At 36.2% G+C, this 18,627-nt stretch overlaps 1 protein-coding gene across 1 annotated transcript in view; it reads right to left on the bottom strand.

The window, feature by feature from the left end:
- Positions 1 to 18,627, bottom strand: part of TMPRSS11D (transmembrane serine protease 11D) — a 256,137-nt gene that overhangs the window by 60,218 nt on the left and 177,292 nt on the right. The gene's annotated exons all lie outside the window — the stretch shown is intronic.

Genomic DNA, 18,627 nt, shown 5'->3' with positions numbered 1-18,627 from the left:
GAAAAAATTTTGGAACTCCTATCCCTTGTGACATCACTTGGAGGAAGCAAAGGGAATTGACATCTATTGAGTGCTTATTAAATGGAGTGCTAGGATTTTGTTCTTACACATAGTAAATGTGCAATAAAATAATTGTTGATCTAATTTTAATTTGAAAGTATACCTTACATTAATATATCAGATTTATGTAGGAATACTAGTTAACTTCTGCCATTGACACATAGTTAGAAGCAATATATGATTGTGGATTAATAGAGTCACTTGGCAATAACTTTCCATTATTTGTAAGAATAGAGGAAAACAACGACAGGGTAATTGCAAATTCAGATATACATAGTATGTCTGTAGAGGACTTTTAGACAATTCTGTGTCCATTTAAATAAGATTTCAGGTATGATAGTAACGATTTGGTCCGCGGTTGTTTTCTCCTGATGTGTATTCTTCCTCAATGATCCCATCCTATGCCCTGGTTTCAGCAAGCATATAATAAGGTAATATTTTCTAAGATAGATCTTCAGCCCAGACTTCTGTCTTTGAGCTCCACATCATTATTTTCAATTATGCATTGGACATCTTATGGATGTTTTAGAACCTCCTTAAATATAACAGTTCAGTTAAGAACTGAACTTGCTATCTTTTTCTCCAGCCTGCACTCATGCCCCACTATTTCTAATATTGGTGAATGTCACTACCATCTATCTGGTACAGTTAAAGATCCAGGAATTAGCTGTACCTGCTCCCTCTTGGTAAGTTCCCACATTCGAGAGGTCATTGGTGCTTATACCTACTGCCTAAATCTTTCTCTCCATCACCTCTATCTCTTTCTTTATTCTGGCTGCTATTATTTTGTATTATGTGAAATACCTCTTAAATGTTCTCCCTTCTTCCATTATCAAGAGACATTTGGTGAGTGCCTGCAATGTTCTAGGCAAAATTTAATTTCTGGGAATACAATGAAAAGAAACAATCATAGCACTCCTAATAATGGGGGGAGAGAAATGAGTAAGATAAATAAATAAAATAAAGGAAAAAAAAGCAAAGGAGTAGGAAGAAGTATAAGTACGGGGTGCTGAAAATTTAGATAGAGTGACCAAGAAAGGCTTTGCTGAGGAGTTGACATTTGAGTAAAGATCAGAATGAGGTACGTGAGCAAGCCATGAAGATACCAGGGGGAGAATTATCTAGGCGGATAAACAGCAATTTGAAGGTCCTGAGCAAGGAGCTCATGTGGTAAATTTGAGGACGAGCAAGAGAGGCAGCTGAACTGGAGTGGAGTGAGAAAGTTAGGGGTGGCGGATACTGGAGGAAAATAAAGTCAGAAAGATAATGATCAGGGAGTCAATGGTTTGGGGAAGATCACTTAAGGCTTTGAAAGTAAGGACTTCGGTCTTTATTCTCAGTGAGACAAAGTCTTTGAGGGTTTTGAGCAAAGACTGACCTCAGATCTATGTCTTCTGTAGGATCACTCTGGGTACTTTGTGGGGAATAGTGGGCCTGGATGGTGTGGGAGACCACTTAGGAGGTCATTAAATAATCGAAGTGAGAGACGATGGTAGTTTAGACAAGGGTGGTAGCAGTGGAGGTGGTAAGAAGTAGTCAGAATGTGGATATATTTTGAATTTAGACCCTAGAGGATTTGCTGATGATTCACTTATGAGATGTGGGAAAAAGAGAAATCCAGATCAAATTCAAGATTTTTGCCTCTTTCCAATCAACACTTTAAAATCCTTCAAGGGATTTTTAAAAATGTAGATCTTAGGGTCTGACATCCTCCCCTTCCAATACCTCATTTGAAATTTTTCTATAGCTCATCAAAATCCTCAGATGGCATTCAAATCTTCCATGGCATTTAAGGCCCATCATATCACCCCTGCAGCTTCATCGTCTGCCACATCCTCAGCTGCCCACTTGACCCCAGCCAGATCAAATGTCACAGCCCCTTCTGTATGTGATGTCTTTTGTGTGGCAAATGTCATACCTGGTTAATTCTCATTTTATCCTTAAAATAATTTAAACGTCTTTCATTTCCCTCCAGGTAGTTACCTTTTTCTCCTCATCTGATCTCATAATGCTCAATGAATTTCTCTGTTACAGTCCCTTATCCCCTCATGAGCCTGCATCCATATCTAGGCTGTAACTCATGAAAGGTAGCGATGCATCTTGTCTGCCAGGATATGCCCCATTCCTACATAATACCCATTACAGAGTCCACATCAGGCATTACTATGGAAAAATTTATGAATGACTCTGCAAAGAGGGTTTTAAAAACTAATTTTACTATAGTTTGGAGGGACTTTATGTAAGATTGTATGCTGTGCACTCTTATTTTAAATACTGACAAAAATATAGATCAGAGAATAATCTCTGCCATCTATTGAGTGCTTACCATGTACTGGCTGAACTTTTCTACATCATTTAATTTAATCCCTATTAAAAACCCTTGTTTACAGGTAAGAAACAGAAGCTTACTCAGCTAGTAAGAGAGCTGGAATGCAAATACAGGTCTGTCAAGCTCAAACTACAAATGGCCACTTCAGATGGGAGGAAGTTTTCTGTTAATCATCACGTTGTTGTTATTAATTTCTGTCACACTTACTACCTTATTGTTGATACTAAGAAATGGAAAGTTCAAAAATATTTCTATAGCCCTTGTATTACAGGATATACAAACACATATATTTGAGTGTGTTTATTTACATTTTATGTTGGAGTTATGAAGAATATGAGAAATGGTTCCAAAGTAGAGGAACTTACTCTGTTTTAGTCCCTTTCATTAACTTTGGATGGTGTCATGAGGCAGGCAATAGAGACTATCCAATTCAATGATTTAATTTTTTAAGTTGAGAAATACTTTGTTCAAACAAGGTCTTGAAAGGCTTGGAAGCTTAATGATTAAAACAGATAAAAATGGAGTAGCTTCTCTGTTTGATTTTGAGTTGTGGGAAAAGGACCCCTTCCTATTTCCAGCAAATCACTGATCTAGTCCAACACTTTTATTTCTTTCTTTCTTAACTTTTTTTTTTTTTTTTTTGGTTGTCCTTGATAACCTTAGGTGTGCTCCAAAAGAAAAGAGAGACACAGGATTATTCAGGATTGCACAACTGGATGATGGTAGAGTAAGTGCCATAGTTTTAAGACTTCTTGAATATGTTTGTTTTATTAAAACATGATGCATTCTGAAAACTCTGGGTTCATATGGAAGATAAGATTCCTATCCTTGAATCACAAGTCCACAACATTTTATGTGCATGTACCTTTGGAATGCACTACATTACTTTCTTTTAATTCAATGGTTTACCTTCCAACTTAACTTTATCTTGGGTAACATTTAAATAAGCTTATATTCCTTGAGGATATACAGCACTTTATACCAGTTGAGGATACAGAGACTGGGCAAGTGGTAAGGGACCTGAGCAAGCCTATACAATGCTTCTGTGAGAATTAGGAAAAGGCAACTTCTCTGGGAAACAGAGACAGTGGTGTTCCTTGGTCTGCATGCAGCTCTACTCTGGGGTAGACAGCTTGGCAGGGAGCATAGGCACCATCTAGGCTTCCAGTCTCTCCCTGAACCAGCATTTCTGTGCATTGCACAAACTGCACAGCTGTGTACAACAGACATGAAATGATGTGTCAAAGCTTTGGAATCTGCTGCTAGTGGGAAAAGCCAATCTAGGATTCATTTTTTTCTCATAAAGTTTGCAAATTGATATGGACAAATGACTAATAGGTATTATGTAAGCATGTGCCTATGTTTGCATGTATGTAGTAGTTGAGTTGGGGGGTTGATGATGGTTCAGGAGAACCTGCTGCCAATGAAGCCAAGAGTGTGGGCTCAATAGCTTCACAGGCTAGTTAAGTTCTTCCTTTCTTAGGACTCAGGCTGTATCCTGGAACTCAGGCTCTTTTTAACAGATCCAGGCCACAGAATCAACCCCATGAGAGAGTGTGGCCATAATAAGACAAATCCATCCTTATTGCTGGGGGAAAAATTAATTCCTTCCTTATGATGCTCTATTCATACTTTGTCTAATTGGTTCTAAACTTGAAGGAATCATTTTCATATACTGGAAGTTCATGGACATTCTTTATCTTTGGAGCAAAAAAAGGTTTATTTCAGGGCCAAGCAAGGAAAATGGGCAGCTCATGTTCAAAAGCCCAGAAATCCCGTGGACATTCTTTCTCCAGTTTATTATTATTATATCATTGAAATATATTTTAAGATGTTTTACAGCAATTGTTACTTGATTAAAAAAATTCACTGAGTTCTAGTGTTTGAGGATAGATCTTGGGCTGCATTAAACAATTATTGGAGAAGGGAAAAATTATAGATTATACTTCAGCATAGTATATCAAGTTTTAATTTACTTGGACCCAGCTACATTGAAAAATAGTTCCAGTTTTGTAATACATTCTTTGTTAATAATGTTCACTTTACATTTCTGCAATAAGGAAGGAAATTAAAAATTATTTCTTCTTTTTGAGATTTCCTTCATTCTAATACCAGTCATGTTTTTGAAATGAAAGACCTGAGATATAAAAGATTCCTTTCATTGACTAAATTTCTGAGCATAGTGTTTAACTCCTGCATTGTAAAAGACTTCTAAGGAGGTGTAGAAAGAGAACTGGAGTTAGGAGATGTGGATTCAGGTTCTCTCTCTGTCAAATCTAAGCTATGAGGTCTCATGTAAATCATAATTTTTTCAAACTCCAGCTGTCTTATTTTAAAAATTGATAAAACAATGCCTTCCCTATCCAAAGAGAACAAAATAAAATGTATGTGACAATTATTTGTAAAATTCTAAAAAAGTTTTTCAGAATATAAGGCATTATTATAGGGACAACTGAAGTATACTAGAAAGATCTCAAGAACTGAAGATTGTTATTCCAGTAACTGTTGAGTGATCTTGAATGAGTCCTTCTAACATGGTGGAGTCTCAGTTGCCCCAGCTGTACCATGGTGATAACAATACCCACTGCACAGTATTTTGTGAGAATTAAAGCAGATAATATGCATGCTATATAAACTATAAAGTGCTAAAGAAGCACAAGGCACCTTTGGAGTAAGAAGAAATTGTTTTCATTAATCAATTTAATCTTATTTATTACCCTCTGTTCATATTTAATTTATACTATCAAGAGAAGAAAGTGTATTTCATTTAAAATATTCAATTTTACCTATTTACCTATTCTACTCTATCTCCACTTTTTTCAAGCTTACTTTATACACATTCTTTTTCAGAGATGACTTCTAATTTATATCTTTAGTTATAATGTTTTTCATGAGCTCCAGTTTCTTCCAACTGACACCTGGGTGTTATCACGTATATACCTTAGACCAAAGGAAAGGAACATGTCCACAGCTGCCTCTACTGAAGTCCTTTTTGTAGTAGAAGAAATTTAATATTAGTTTTCTACTGTTCTTATATAGTCATTAATTCCTTTATTCAGAAATATTTATTGGTTTTACATGCCTGTTGTTTTGCCAGACATGTAAAAATAAATAAAATTCCTTAAATAACTTTAGAGTGATAGGTAAAAAGTGGCACATAAGCACTCCAAATGCTATAGAAATTGAGAGGTCAGAGAAGTAACTTTTGGTTAAAGGAAAGATAAATTGTTTCCCGTCTTCATGGAAGATGTGGCATGTGAGCTATGCTTTGCAGGATGGGCAGGACTTCTGAGTAGATGAAGAAACAAGAACAAAAGAGATAGAAAGTGCAAAGTATGCTTGGGGAATAGTAATTGGCCCTGTATTGTACTTATAGATTAGTAAATGGAAAATAATCTGGAAAACTAAGATCAGTCAAGATTATAGAAGACACTAAGTGTGATGGATTTGGAGTCTTTGCTTGCTTTAGGACATCACTGAGGTTTTTGAAAGGAGTAGTTACAGAAAAACAGTAGTGTTGTAGAAAGGCTAATCTGGTGGCCTGATTGGGCCACAATGGGAGGGAGTTGGGAGGCAGGAGGTCTTACTGGGGAGACTAACTCATTAGTCTGTGAATGGGATAGGATGGGCCTAGGGCCTTGTAGAGACTGTGGGATGGTAAGGGAGGGATGGAGGGAAACATGGAAGATGGAAAACTAGGATCAGTCCCTGATAGAGAATTCAGTGCCAGAGGCAAGAGAAGCAGCCCAAGATGAGAATGAAGGCTCAGCCTGAGTAACTTAGGAATTAGTTATACTAGTTATATGAATAGACAATTTGAGTTTTTTCAGGTATTTTAATAATATTTAATTTTAGTAACTAGCAGTACTTGTATGATATTTCCCAGCAGTTAGCTGGAGAGGTACGTCTAACCTAAGAAAAGATCTTGGGACTGGAGGTATCCTTTCTGAAGCCATTATCTGAGAGAGAGTAATTTAAAGCTCTGAAAAAGAGAGTGTGAAACCAACTCATTTCACTAAATTTGGATTAAAAAAAAATACAATGTAAATGTCTAGGCAGATATGCAGACACACATGAATTTGATTTCATAAAGAACTTCCCATTATTACAGCCTTAGGTATCCAGTAATAAGTGAAAGCATTTGGCATTATGAAAATCAGTATGTGTATATAATTTAGGCAGCCATCAATTAATATTTACTAAACACATATAATTACACCATTGTCCAAAGTGAAATAATTTTTACATATGAGACTAAAAATACAATGAACCATGACCCAGGGAAAATGAACTTTTATTGTGGCTTACAAATAGAAAAGAAAGAAATACAAAATTTTGTCCGTACTTTTTAACTAGCCTACACTTTATTTATTTAGATTTTTTTTTTTTTGGCTGCGCCGCATGGCATATGGGATTTTAGTTCCCCAACCAGGGATCGAACCCGCACCGCCTGCAGTGGAAGCATGGAGTCTTAATCACTGGACTGCCAGGGAAGTCCTAGCTAGTCTACACTTTAAAGAGGCACGAATAGTCAAATGAATGAAACAACATAAATGACTACTCATGCTGGGTGCTTGGGTGTATGGTTATTTAAACAGTTGATTGATGGTTTAATGGAGTCGGAATTGTCCTTCAGTAGCTGATTATTTTGTGTACTTATGGCATGATATAATGAGACCAAGGTCAAAGGTTTCATCGCAGATAGATTTTCCCAACCAGTTCAGAGCTATAGGCTGAGCTTTTGTTCTTATTTGCTATTTTGCTGGTGTGTTCCTTTTGTAGTACAGACCTGGCCCCCTCACCCAATAAAGAGTAAGGAATTGGAGCATCTAATTAAACAAAATGGTCTTGGCACAAGCTATACCACCAAGGTGGCACATTTATCACCCCAATAAGGGCTTCATGCTGAATGCTATGTGCTTTACTTGTGTGGGCAACATTGTTTTTGTATATTTTAATACTTTCTTACATCTTCAAGATTAAGAATGCTGATGCTGAAATGTTTATCAGACATCCAAGATAACCCTGGATATTTATCTTGTAATATTTTGTCTCAATTTCTTGGTGCTGCATGGTGATGCTACTTCCATGTATTTCTAATGTGATTCCATGTTTCTTTATATTTTTGACCTTATCTCTTACTTCTTTCTACCTCCGTATTGTGCTCCAAACATCCTGGCACTCTCTGTCTCAGGGATTTTGTGCTTGCTGTTCCCTCTCCTTGGAACACTTTTCTTAGGTTTCCCCAGGGCTTCCTCCCTCCCTTCCTTCCTTCAAGTCTTTGCTAAATTGACACCTTCTCAGTGAGGCTTCCCTACTTAAAATTGCTCCTCCTCCCCTAGTACTCTCTACCCTCTTTTCCTGCTTTATTATTTTGCAGAGCACTTAGAGCCTTCTGATATACCATATTACTTATTTAGTTAGTTGTCTGTCTCCCCTCATTGATTTAGAAGCTCCAGGCAGGTGGGGATTTTCCCTTCCTTCCCTCCTTCCCCCCTTCCTTCTCATGAATAATGTATTTATTTTAAGAAGACTGGTCCCATTACTCTGGTTTCTCTATATTCAACATATTCAAGAACTGTTCCAAGAAAGGCATTTACTAGAAGCAGGAATTAATTCTGATATTGAAAAGACTGTAAAGGAATGTGACATATACCAAAAACAAGAGTCTTTGTTCATGAGTCAGGCTGATTTCATAGGCCTTTTCAGGGGAAGAAATTCTTGACTGTGGAAGACTTATCCAAAGAAAATCAAAGTTCTTCCTTTTCAAATCATAGCCCTAATACAGCCTTGCACCCATTGTTTTAAAGTAAGCATTTCCAGATACTTGTTTCTGATCTTTCTTTGATATTTATCTTATTTTAGACTAAGGCAGGAGATGGTATATCTGAATTGTCCCACTCATGCTCATTTTCCTCAAGCAGATGGTCTGGTTAAGAGAATGGAATGTACTGCTGAGGAGGGTTTGAGGAATGCTGCTGGACATAGATCAGTAAAGCTTGCCAGGTTTCATTTACTCAGTATATACCGCCAAATTCAATAAAAGGGTTAGCCTTGCATAATTATTAATAGAGGATATTTGAAGACTCCTAACTGACATGGAGTCAGTTAAAGACTTAAAGGCCTATTCTGGTTACTGCTCTGCTAAACTTAATATACACTTGCTTTTATAAGGAAGGCCAACTTTGCTGGAACTATACAGCTGCCTAAAGGTGGATTCTGATTCTGTAACTGAGATTATGGAGGCTTTTCCATGTGCAAATAGGCACAGTGGCACTATGGTACACGGTGGCACTGTCTGCAAAGGTGAACCTGTGTAGGTGATCTGAAAACTACAGAACAGATGAAATACTTCTGGAACTTAACAATGCTGATATTTTAAGAATATTTCTCTAGGAATCATCGAGTCCACAAAGTCATGGGAGCAACGCTCTCTTGACTCTACCACTGTCAAAAAACGTGTACCTGGTATTTCAATACCAACAACTGTAACAGAGAGAGTCCTGACAGAGGTTACCTATCTCCTTGCTGATTAATGTTAGGGAGAGCTTAGCATGTACTCTAGAACAGGGGTCCCCAACCCCTCGGCTGTGGACCAGTACCGGTCTGAGGCCTGTTGGGAACTGGGCCACACAGCAGGAGGTGAGCAGTGGGCAAGCGAAGCTTCATCTGCCGCTCCCCATTGCTCCCCATTGCTTGCATTACTGCCTGAACCTTCCCCTCCCCTCCACACTGTTGATGGAAAAATTGTCTTCCGTGAAACCGGTCCCTGGTGCAAAAAAGGTTGGGGACCGCTGTTCTAGAGGGCACTGCTCTTCTATGTTAGTTTTCCACCTGAGTTCTAGAAAGTGTAGCTAGCTATTGACAGAACCATTGAGCCCATACTAGTTTCAGAGCAAGAAATAACTATTTAGTTGAAGATTTGCTTCCTTGTCTGTTTTCCTCCAAATAGTATATTTTTCCTATATAGATTTAGTTTTCAAAAACTAAATTTTTTTGTTTAGTTTTTTTCAAAAACTAAAGAGATTTTCTTCCTCTTTTCCTTAAAAAATTTTTTTAAACTAAAGATGGTATTTAACCTTTATCGGCCCCAACAATATTTTGCCATCTTTCTGCAAATTACAAAGACATATTCTTGACACGATAAGCATGTGAAAGTTTATTGTCAAAACGCTCTTTTAAAAATGTGTATTTGAAATTAATTTTTAAAATTAAATGTATCTATTGGGATGATGAAAATGTTCTGAAATTAGGTTTTGGTGATGTACGAATCTGTAAATATACTAGAAACCACTGAACTGTACACCTAAACAGGTGAACTTTATGACACATAATTACATTTCAATAAAGCTGTTAAAATTGTTTATCTTTTAATGATTCTTAACTTATTGCAATAACAAAATTACCAAACTTTCAAAGAGTAATTGACAGTGAGGGTGGACTTGAACTCACAGAGACAGAAAAGGACTCAACCCATTCAGTTCAAGTTTCAGTGCCATTTCCTTGAAAGCAATTCTCATCTAGGTATTGGAATACAACGGTGTCTTATTGTTAGTAACAACAACAATAGCAAACAACTTGTTACAAATAATAGTTAAAGCATCAGAGTTTTGAAATGATTTACTTCTTACACAATTTAGAGCAGATAATTCTAGCATAACATTCCTCTCACTCATTTGTATTTTCTTTCTTCCTTTTTTTTTTTTTTTTGAGTGGAGTTACAAGGAGTGCATTAGGAATTGCTTATAAGTCTGGTTAGATCCAGCGTGGTATGTCACACATGTTACTGTTACTTGTCAGGGTGGAAAAAAAGAACTAAGAAGTCCTAGAGAAAAACTTATATTTAAATTTCAGCTGCTAAATGACAAAAAAGCCATTCATTTTCTGTGCATTCCGCAGTTCTCCTGGGGAATTCCCAATTCCCCAATTTCTTCCTTTCTTAAGCGGCCTGAACTGCCTAGATAGCAGTGTCTCCCAAACTTATTTGAGCTCAGAAACATTTATTTCCAAAATACCTAACATTTTGAGGAGCACAGTGTTCCTGGAACTCAGTTAGGAAAATGCTGCTCTGTGAGTTGTGACTTGCCCAAGGCACTAAAGTGTTTCTGCAGGAGAGGAATGGGAAATCTATTGCACACCCAGGTTGGAGGGCATGCTCATTCATATTTAAACACTCAAAGATACTTCTTGCTGTACCTCTCTCTCCATTTTGAATACTTGGGAGACTACCTTGTAGCTGTTTAGTTTAGTTGAAGTTGTTTTGTTTAGTACTTCTTATATTTTAATGTATGTATCAATTGCCTATTATGTAAACTTAAACTTAGTGAATCTGGGGTTGGGCCCAAGATTCTGCATTTCCAACAAGCTGCCAGGTGATGCTGATGCTATTGGTCCCATCACCACACTTTGTGTAACAAGGGTTTTGGATACATTTAGATCAGAGTAGCTCCAAGACAGAACAGAGTGATTTCTACTGAAGACATCCTAGTTTCTTCTCTGTTTCCTAAAGTCCAAGTATGGAGACAATCCTTTTCTGCTATAAGGTCAGTATGAAATGTCCAAAACCTTAACTTACTGCTTTGTCAAAATAAAACTAGGTACATATTTGCTTTCTATAGAAAATAAATGGGTGAAGTATCTGGGGGCCCTTACTCCTAGCTCATTGTGACGTGATTTGTAATACTAAATTGAAAGTATCAGGATATTCCCTGTTTTATTGTTTCTACAAAGTGTGTCCCAATGAGGTGAGAAATTTGGTACATCACACTCTGGAGAAGCACAAGGCAGCATTTTTTGCCCCAAATGTGTTCATCTTCTAATATTTGATCTGATTGTTATATATAGACCCAAATATTAAAAAATTCTAACAATTACCAAGGAGACAATCCTGTTTAATTTGTATAGAGAGATATATACCAGATTTTTAACATTGTTTACTTGGGGTGGGTGGGGCAGGGAGGCAAGAAAGGAGGTACAGTGAAAAATGGGGTTGAAGAAAGAAAAAAGAAATGTACAAGTTAAGTAAAAATGTATTAGTTAAGGATCTAAAGCAAGAAAGACATTTCAACACAAACTAGATGAAATAAGTTAGTAGGAATGATAGAATAGAGAATCTAGAAATTTACTGAACTATTCTCTCAGAGCTGCTAGTTAAGGGTTATTACCAGTAACTTGGAATAAGTGGAGACTGAAACCAGAACCCCATATGTATTTATCATGGTTAGTTCTATTTAACTATATCCAGTAAATGATAATTGTTCTCATAGAAAAAAAGTAGCTTCTAATGAATCATGGACCAAACCCAAGATTAGTTGTTTCAAATGCTCTTGAGTAACATTTAGTTACATCAATATATTTTTAAAAACAACATCTTGTACTCAAACCCATCTGAACTTAATCCTAGTGGCTTCTTGCCCAGATTTTCCAAAGAAGCAGGGGAAAGAATTGAGATTCTCAGTATCATTTTCCCAGGATGATTTTGTGTCATAATGAAATTAGCAGAGTTCCAAGATCTCTGACACTAGTGTTTTTGAAGCCTACATAATAGAATATATTCCTCAGAACTTAGTAAAAATGCTGCAGATATATCTCTCACCTTGGGAAGCAGTATACATAGTGGGGTGTAAACACTGTTGAAGAGATCAGAAAAGCTACTTGACATTAGGCAAATCCCTTCTCTGGACTTCAGTTTTCTCCTTTGTCATTGAATGAAGAAACAGTGAGTTTCCTTATCACCTTCACAGTGTTCTTTCCTTTTCCCTGCTTCACATGGATGGTTCCTTCCCTCTCCATGACCACTCTGTTAGGTAGATTCTCTCATGTCTACTACACACTCTCAATTTTTGCAAACACTTTATTCCCTTAAGAATGTCTGCTTACATGTTCCTTATCTATCTCCCCATCCCCACATCACCTCTCTCCCCTCCCCAGTAGACTAAGCTCTGTGAAAGAGGCTGCGGTTGAGAGCACAGATTCTAAAGTGGACTCCATGGGTTCAAGTTCCACTTTTGCCATCTACTTGCTGTGCGAACCTGGGAAGTTACCTTACTTCTCCTCATTTCCTTATCTGCAAAATAGATGTGACAATAGTACCTGCACCTCGAGGTTGCTGTGAGGATAAATAAGTTAAAAATTTGACATTTGACCCTATGTCAGTGTGTGGTCAATCAAATAAATGAGGGGAGGGACTGATTGTGATTAGTTCTCCATTGTATCTCCTGAAGTTTTTGATGGTCTGTGTGTTAAGCGTATCTGCACAGTGAGAGGGTGGATTAGGTGATGGAAGTGAGACTCTGTCTACTCTGTGAACATTGCCATGGCTTCTAACATGGGCATGAAGATCCATACATATAAGAGATTCCTTTCTGTCTCATGAACAAATGTATCTATTTATTCAGGGTTTTTTTTTCTATTTTTTTATAAGTAATATAGAAAGATAATATAGTACAATAATGCCAATCACAAGTTTTGTATTCAGACAGACACAATGTGACCATATGCAAGCAACAAAAGCTGTAGTTTCCTCATTCATAAAATGGGGATAATCACATGCTTCAGAGGGTTGTGAGAATTAAATGGGGTCCTGTTTGTAAAGTATTTAGAACTCTGGCCTGTATTCAGTAAGTGGTAAATTCTACATTCCTCTTTAAGGTAGAACCCAGCTTTAGCTGCAAATAATATCATTTTTTTGTAATGGCATTTTGTAAGAGTAAAAACATTCTTCAGCATCACAGAATGTTAGCAGTGGAAGGGAACTTCAGGAATATCCACTCCATCTTATCCATTATCCATATGAAACGACTGATCTAAAGAGAGATTAAGTGGTGGTACGAGATGCCTCTGCATTTTTTTTAATCTGTGGTTTTTTTCTGAAGTTTATTTATTTATTTTTCAACCCAGGACACGGTGGGCACTGTATTAACACAGTGTTTATTGAATGAGTGGTGGAAAAATCAATAGATATTGAGTACTTATTATGCCATTCTGCTAGCCACTGAGGACTTTAAAACAATGGCCAATTGTCCTTGCTTTAAGGCACTCATGACTTTCTGAGGGAAGATAAGATATAGCCTATTAGCAGGATTTCACACCCTTGACCACTCCTTTTTATTGAAACACTCTCTTTCTATTAAGTTCCATGATTCCACACTCTTTTTATCGTTTTGACTCTTCTTTTAAATGTCTTTTGCTGGTTGCTTCTCCTCTGTTCAAACTTAAGAGTCTAGTGTTGCTCCATGCTCTGTCTTTGGGTGTTCACTTTTCTCTCTAGTTGATCCCATTCAGTCAACTTCAATTACCATCTAAGCTAGCAGTTCTCAAGTTTTTGTGTGTGTAAAAATCAGTTGAGAAGTTTGTAAAAACCATGGAACTGGATGGAATCACACAGAAAGTAAGCAGAGCTACAGAAGAAAAGAAGTTATACCTCAAATTACTTAGAATTTGGACAACAGTAAAATGAGAAGTATCCAGTAACATAAACTCAGAAAGTTTGACCAGTGGGATAGGAGAAAAATCAAGAGAATGATGTTTTGGAAGTTTTGTGAAGACTGTTTTTCAAGGAGGGACTGATCTGTTGTGAAGCTGTTAAGTAAAATGAACTCTGAGATCTGACCACTGGATTTTGCATGATCACTGGAGAGCTAGACAAGAGCAATTTGGGAGCTGTGGAGATGAGAATCTGTTTGTAATGGGAAAAGAGAGAATAGGTTGAAGATAAACATGCATACATTTTATGGTCCAGAAAATTCATTTTCAGGAACATACCCAAGAGAAATGCTTGCACATTTGTACCATTGGACCCATTCAAGAATGTTCAGAGCTGTGTTATTTGTAATGGTAAAATCCCCAAACAGTGGATATGTAGGTTATATTATGCTCCTACAATGGGATATCATATAGCTGTGAACACGAACAGGTTATTACTATACATCTTATAAAACCTAATTTTGAGCCCATGTAATGAATTTAAAATATAGGTAGAACTAAACAGTATGTTCTTTAGGGAGATATATATATATACACACACACACACACGTATATATATACATATATACATATATATATGTACATATATATATCATAAAGATAATCAAGGAAATTTAGATACCATGACAGATAACAGTTACAAGGGCAGTGTTGGGGGAGGGCAGTTAGTGAACAAGATGTAACTGGGGAGGGGCCCAGAGGGTCTTCTAAAGTACAGTGATACTATTTTTCTTAATAAATGCTGAGTACTCAGAGGTTCATTTTTAAATAAGTCTTTATGTGTGATATATTTCATAATAAAAAATTTTTTAAGTAAAAAAAGTGAATGGGAGAAGAAAACAGAAATGGAGGCAGTGGGTCTAAACAAACTTTTACAAGAATTTTGCTGTTAAGGGGAGAAAATGAGAAATGAGGCAATAGCTAGAGAAGAGTTGTGGATCAGGGAGGAATTTTTTTTTTTAAACTGAAGATAGCATGGTATGTCTTTATACTGATAGGAATATTCCAGCAGAGAAGGAAACTATATGTTTTAATTTGTTTAATTCAGAATAAAAAAATGTCTAGGTTAGAAAAATGTTCAATGGATCTATTTATCCACTGACTTGAAATTTGAGATCACATATCCTTTTATTAATCATTGATACACTTGTTTATACTTCTAGCACATGGATATTGAAAATATCGTATTGAATCTGCCCTTTCTTTCTGCTGAGTTATTCATCAGTGTAAACTTTTCCAAAGTCAGTTTTATTTTCAATGATCTTAGTTACCCAGTGAATGATTTTAGACTTGGGATGGTACTTTAATTTTATATATCATGAGCACATGCTAAATTTAGTCTTAAAGAATACTCTGAAAAACTGAAATTATGGCAAGTTTTCTTTGCTCAGGAGAATGAGACCCTTCAAGTTGGAGCAATACCTTTTAAAGAATTGGATTGGGTATCTTTAGTTTCCCTTACAACAACAGATACTGATTCTTGTCCTCATGACTTATTTTAGGGGTGTCAACCGTAGCCACCCCTATGATGGCATGGAGTGGCATGAGTCAGATAAGTAACAAATTTCTGAGGAAGTAACTTGAGTTCCTTCTGGAGGACAAATTGGCAGTGGATATAAGAGAATTTGCTAGAAAATACATGATTCTAGGGGACTGATTGCAGTCACCATGTATTATAATGCCATCACCACTCCCCAGCCTGTACCAACATTAGAAAAACAGTCTGGCCAAATGGGCAACTGGTTTAGCATGTGGCTTGAGGCTTTTATGGGCAATACCTTGTACTTTAAATGTACCATTTTGGGCTCCATGACTGTAAAGGTAAGTTGGTATCCACTTGTCTAATTTCTATTAAGAAATATGTCCTTTGCCTACTGATTTACAATTTTAAGCATGGTTTTTGAAAATTAAAATAGCAATTCATAAACCAGAATTGAAACAACAGGAAGAATTTGGAATACATTTTTGACAGTTACAGCATTTTTTTTTCCATGGCATTTGATTGGCTTTGGCATGTCTCTCTGGTCAGTTAATCATATCAAGAGCACAAACAAAAAGGAAGAAAATGGAAATAAGATTTGTTATGGTGGGAGGAGTCCTGCTAAGACTGTCTGTTCCTGAGCTGAGATATGCTCATTTGCCTTAAATCCTTCCTTAAACTACATTCTGAATTCCAGCTTTTAATCTTCATCCTGTTTTCCAAACTTCATCTCATACTTTTTATGTAATCCAGTGCAAAAGACACTCTCTTAGAGGACCTAAGAACATCTGGAATACTTAAGGATTTGAAATGAATAATAATTATATCATGATAACAGAGCTGCCCAGGTTCCTGGGTCCTCTGATAGGATTTCCCTCTTCAGAGAGGGGTGAACAGATAGGTAAAGAAAGAAACACACCATCTTTGCAACCTTCAGGAGAAGACAACCTAAAAAAGGTCTGGAACTTTAATTTATACATAAAAGTAATCAAACCATTCAAGAGACCCCATTCTCAACAAAAGGTATCACAGAATTACCTGAAGATTTACCTAAAATTACCTAAAAATGACGTAGAATTACCTAAAAACATATTACTTTAATTTCCCTTCCCCTACCCAATTTGGATACCCTGCTCCCTCAGAGCATATGGAGGAACTGGAAAATAGTGAAGTTTGACTTTTTTCTTTTAAATTGAAGATAGCGAGGTGTGTCTTTATGCTGATGGGAATATTCAAGTAGAGTAGGAAACTATGTTTTAATTCATTTCTTGCACTATTAAACTCAGGCATGTGTCCTGTCAAAATAAAAATTTGGGATTTCCCTGGCGGTCCAGTGGTTAAGACTCTGCGCTTCCAGTGCAGGGGGCGCGGCTTCGAACCCTGGTCAGGGAGCTAAGATCCCACGTGCCTCGAGGCGCGGCCCAAAAAAAAAAAAAAAAAAAAATTTGTCTATTTTAAAATTATGCAAGCCATTTGAGTATACTCTCCTCTTCCCACTAAAAATTCTACTCTTTACTCATGTTGACAGAAGGCATTGTTTTCTAGTCATGGGTCCTCAAATTGATGAACAAGGTCCATAAGTTATTTTCAAAATTTCACCAATTTGTCACAGTGACTCTGATTAACTTGTTCCGATAAAAATCAACCAACCGGGCTACCCTGGTGGCGCGGTGGTTGGGAATCTGCCTGTCAATGCAGGGCACACGGGTTCGAGCCCTGGTCTGGGAAGGTCCCACATGCCGCGGAGCAGCTAGGCCCGTGAGCCACAACTACTGACCCTGCGCGTCTGGAGCCTGTGCTCCGCAACAAGAGAGGCCAGGATACTGAGAGGCCCGCGCACCGCGATGAAGAGTGGCGCCCACTTGCCGCAACTAGAGAAAGCCCTCGCACAGAAACGAAGATCCAACACAGCCATAAATAAATAAATAAATAAAATAAAATAAAAAAACAAAAACAAAAAAACAGGTTGTTCTTTAAAAAAAAAAAAAAAAAAAATCAACCAACCAACCAACCAATGAACAAACCTAATTGTGAGCTATATATTTTTAGGTTAATAAAAAAGGAAAAACTGATTATATGTAGATGCAGCTTATTTTTAAGAGATAAAATATTTCAAAGTGTGATCCATAGAAACCAAGTTGCAAAGAAGAGTTATTTGTAATTTTAAAGTTTGGTTCTGATTGAGTGTAAGGATGGATCAATTTAGAAATTAGCTTGATTCAAGGCATTATGAAATTGTACATCACTTTCATTACTTCCATTATTTACATGTTTCCCTTTATTTTCCTTTGAATGACATTTAGCTGTTTATGAGATTCAATTTCTTTAAAAAATCAGAGAAATTTCTTTGCAAAATTAAAAATGTTTCAGCAAAATACATTTCAAACTCTATTGTGTTTACCGAAACAATACCAGATTGTTATAGGAGGTTTAGGAATAATGGGGAAAATATAATTCATAAGCTCACCACTGTAATACAACAAACATGATTAGTATTTTATATTTCTCGTAGACTTTTTCAAATGTATAGTTTTACAAAGTGTTAATCAATGAGTGAATACAATTTTGTGATTTATTTTCACATAAAATGAGAATACATAATATATAAATAATTTCATAGATTTTAACCTATTTTAATGGGTTATTAAACCTATCCCTTCTATGAATATGAAATAATTTATTTTTATTATTTTCTTATATTATTACTTGTTAATTATTTATTTTTGGAAAATTAGATTGCTATCCATTTTTTATTCTTTTATATATATATTCTAATGCACATAATTGTACATATATTTTATTAAAATTATTTGAATTTTGATTAAGTTTTCTAAAGTTCAGGAGATTTAAAATAAACACAACTACACTTAACATGGCCAACAGATTGTCCATATTTTATTTATTCCTCTTTTAAAATGACTTACCAGTATCATACTTTTCTTTTTCATGGGAAAACAAAATGAACAATATAGTCATAGATGCAGACACAAACACATCAAATTATGTAATTTTGAGATTGTACCATCTAACTCTAGATTGTGCTACAATTTGTTTCTTTTTTTTATGTGAAAGTGTATGATCATAAGTAGCTATTAATTGAAAAGAAAACTAGGCAAATACTATTTTTTTCTTAAGTATCAACAAGAACTTACTTGAAATTAATGATATCATAGTATATAATAGGTAGACAAATATAGTCTTTGCTTTCTTAAAGAGGACTTCAGGATTCACTGCATATTTAATAGCTAGTAATAATATTGCGACAGGAGTGAAA

Source organism: Balaenoptera borealis (assembly GCF_965194805.1).
Source record: "Balaenoptera borealis genome assembly, chromosome: 4".
In the NCBI taxonomy this organism is placed as follows: domain Eukaryota; kingdom Metazoa; phylum Chordata; class Mammalia; order Artiodactyla; family Balaenopteridae; genus Balaenoptera; species Balaenoptera borealis.
This window is presented reverse-complemented; position numbering and strand designations above follow the sequence as displayed.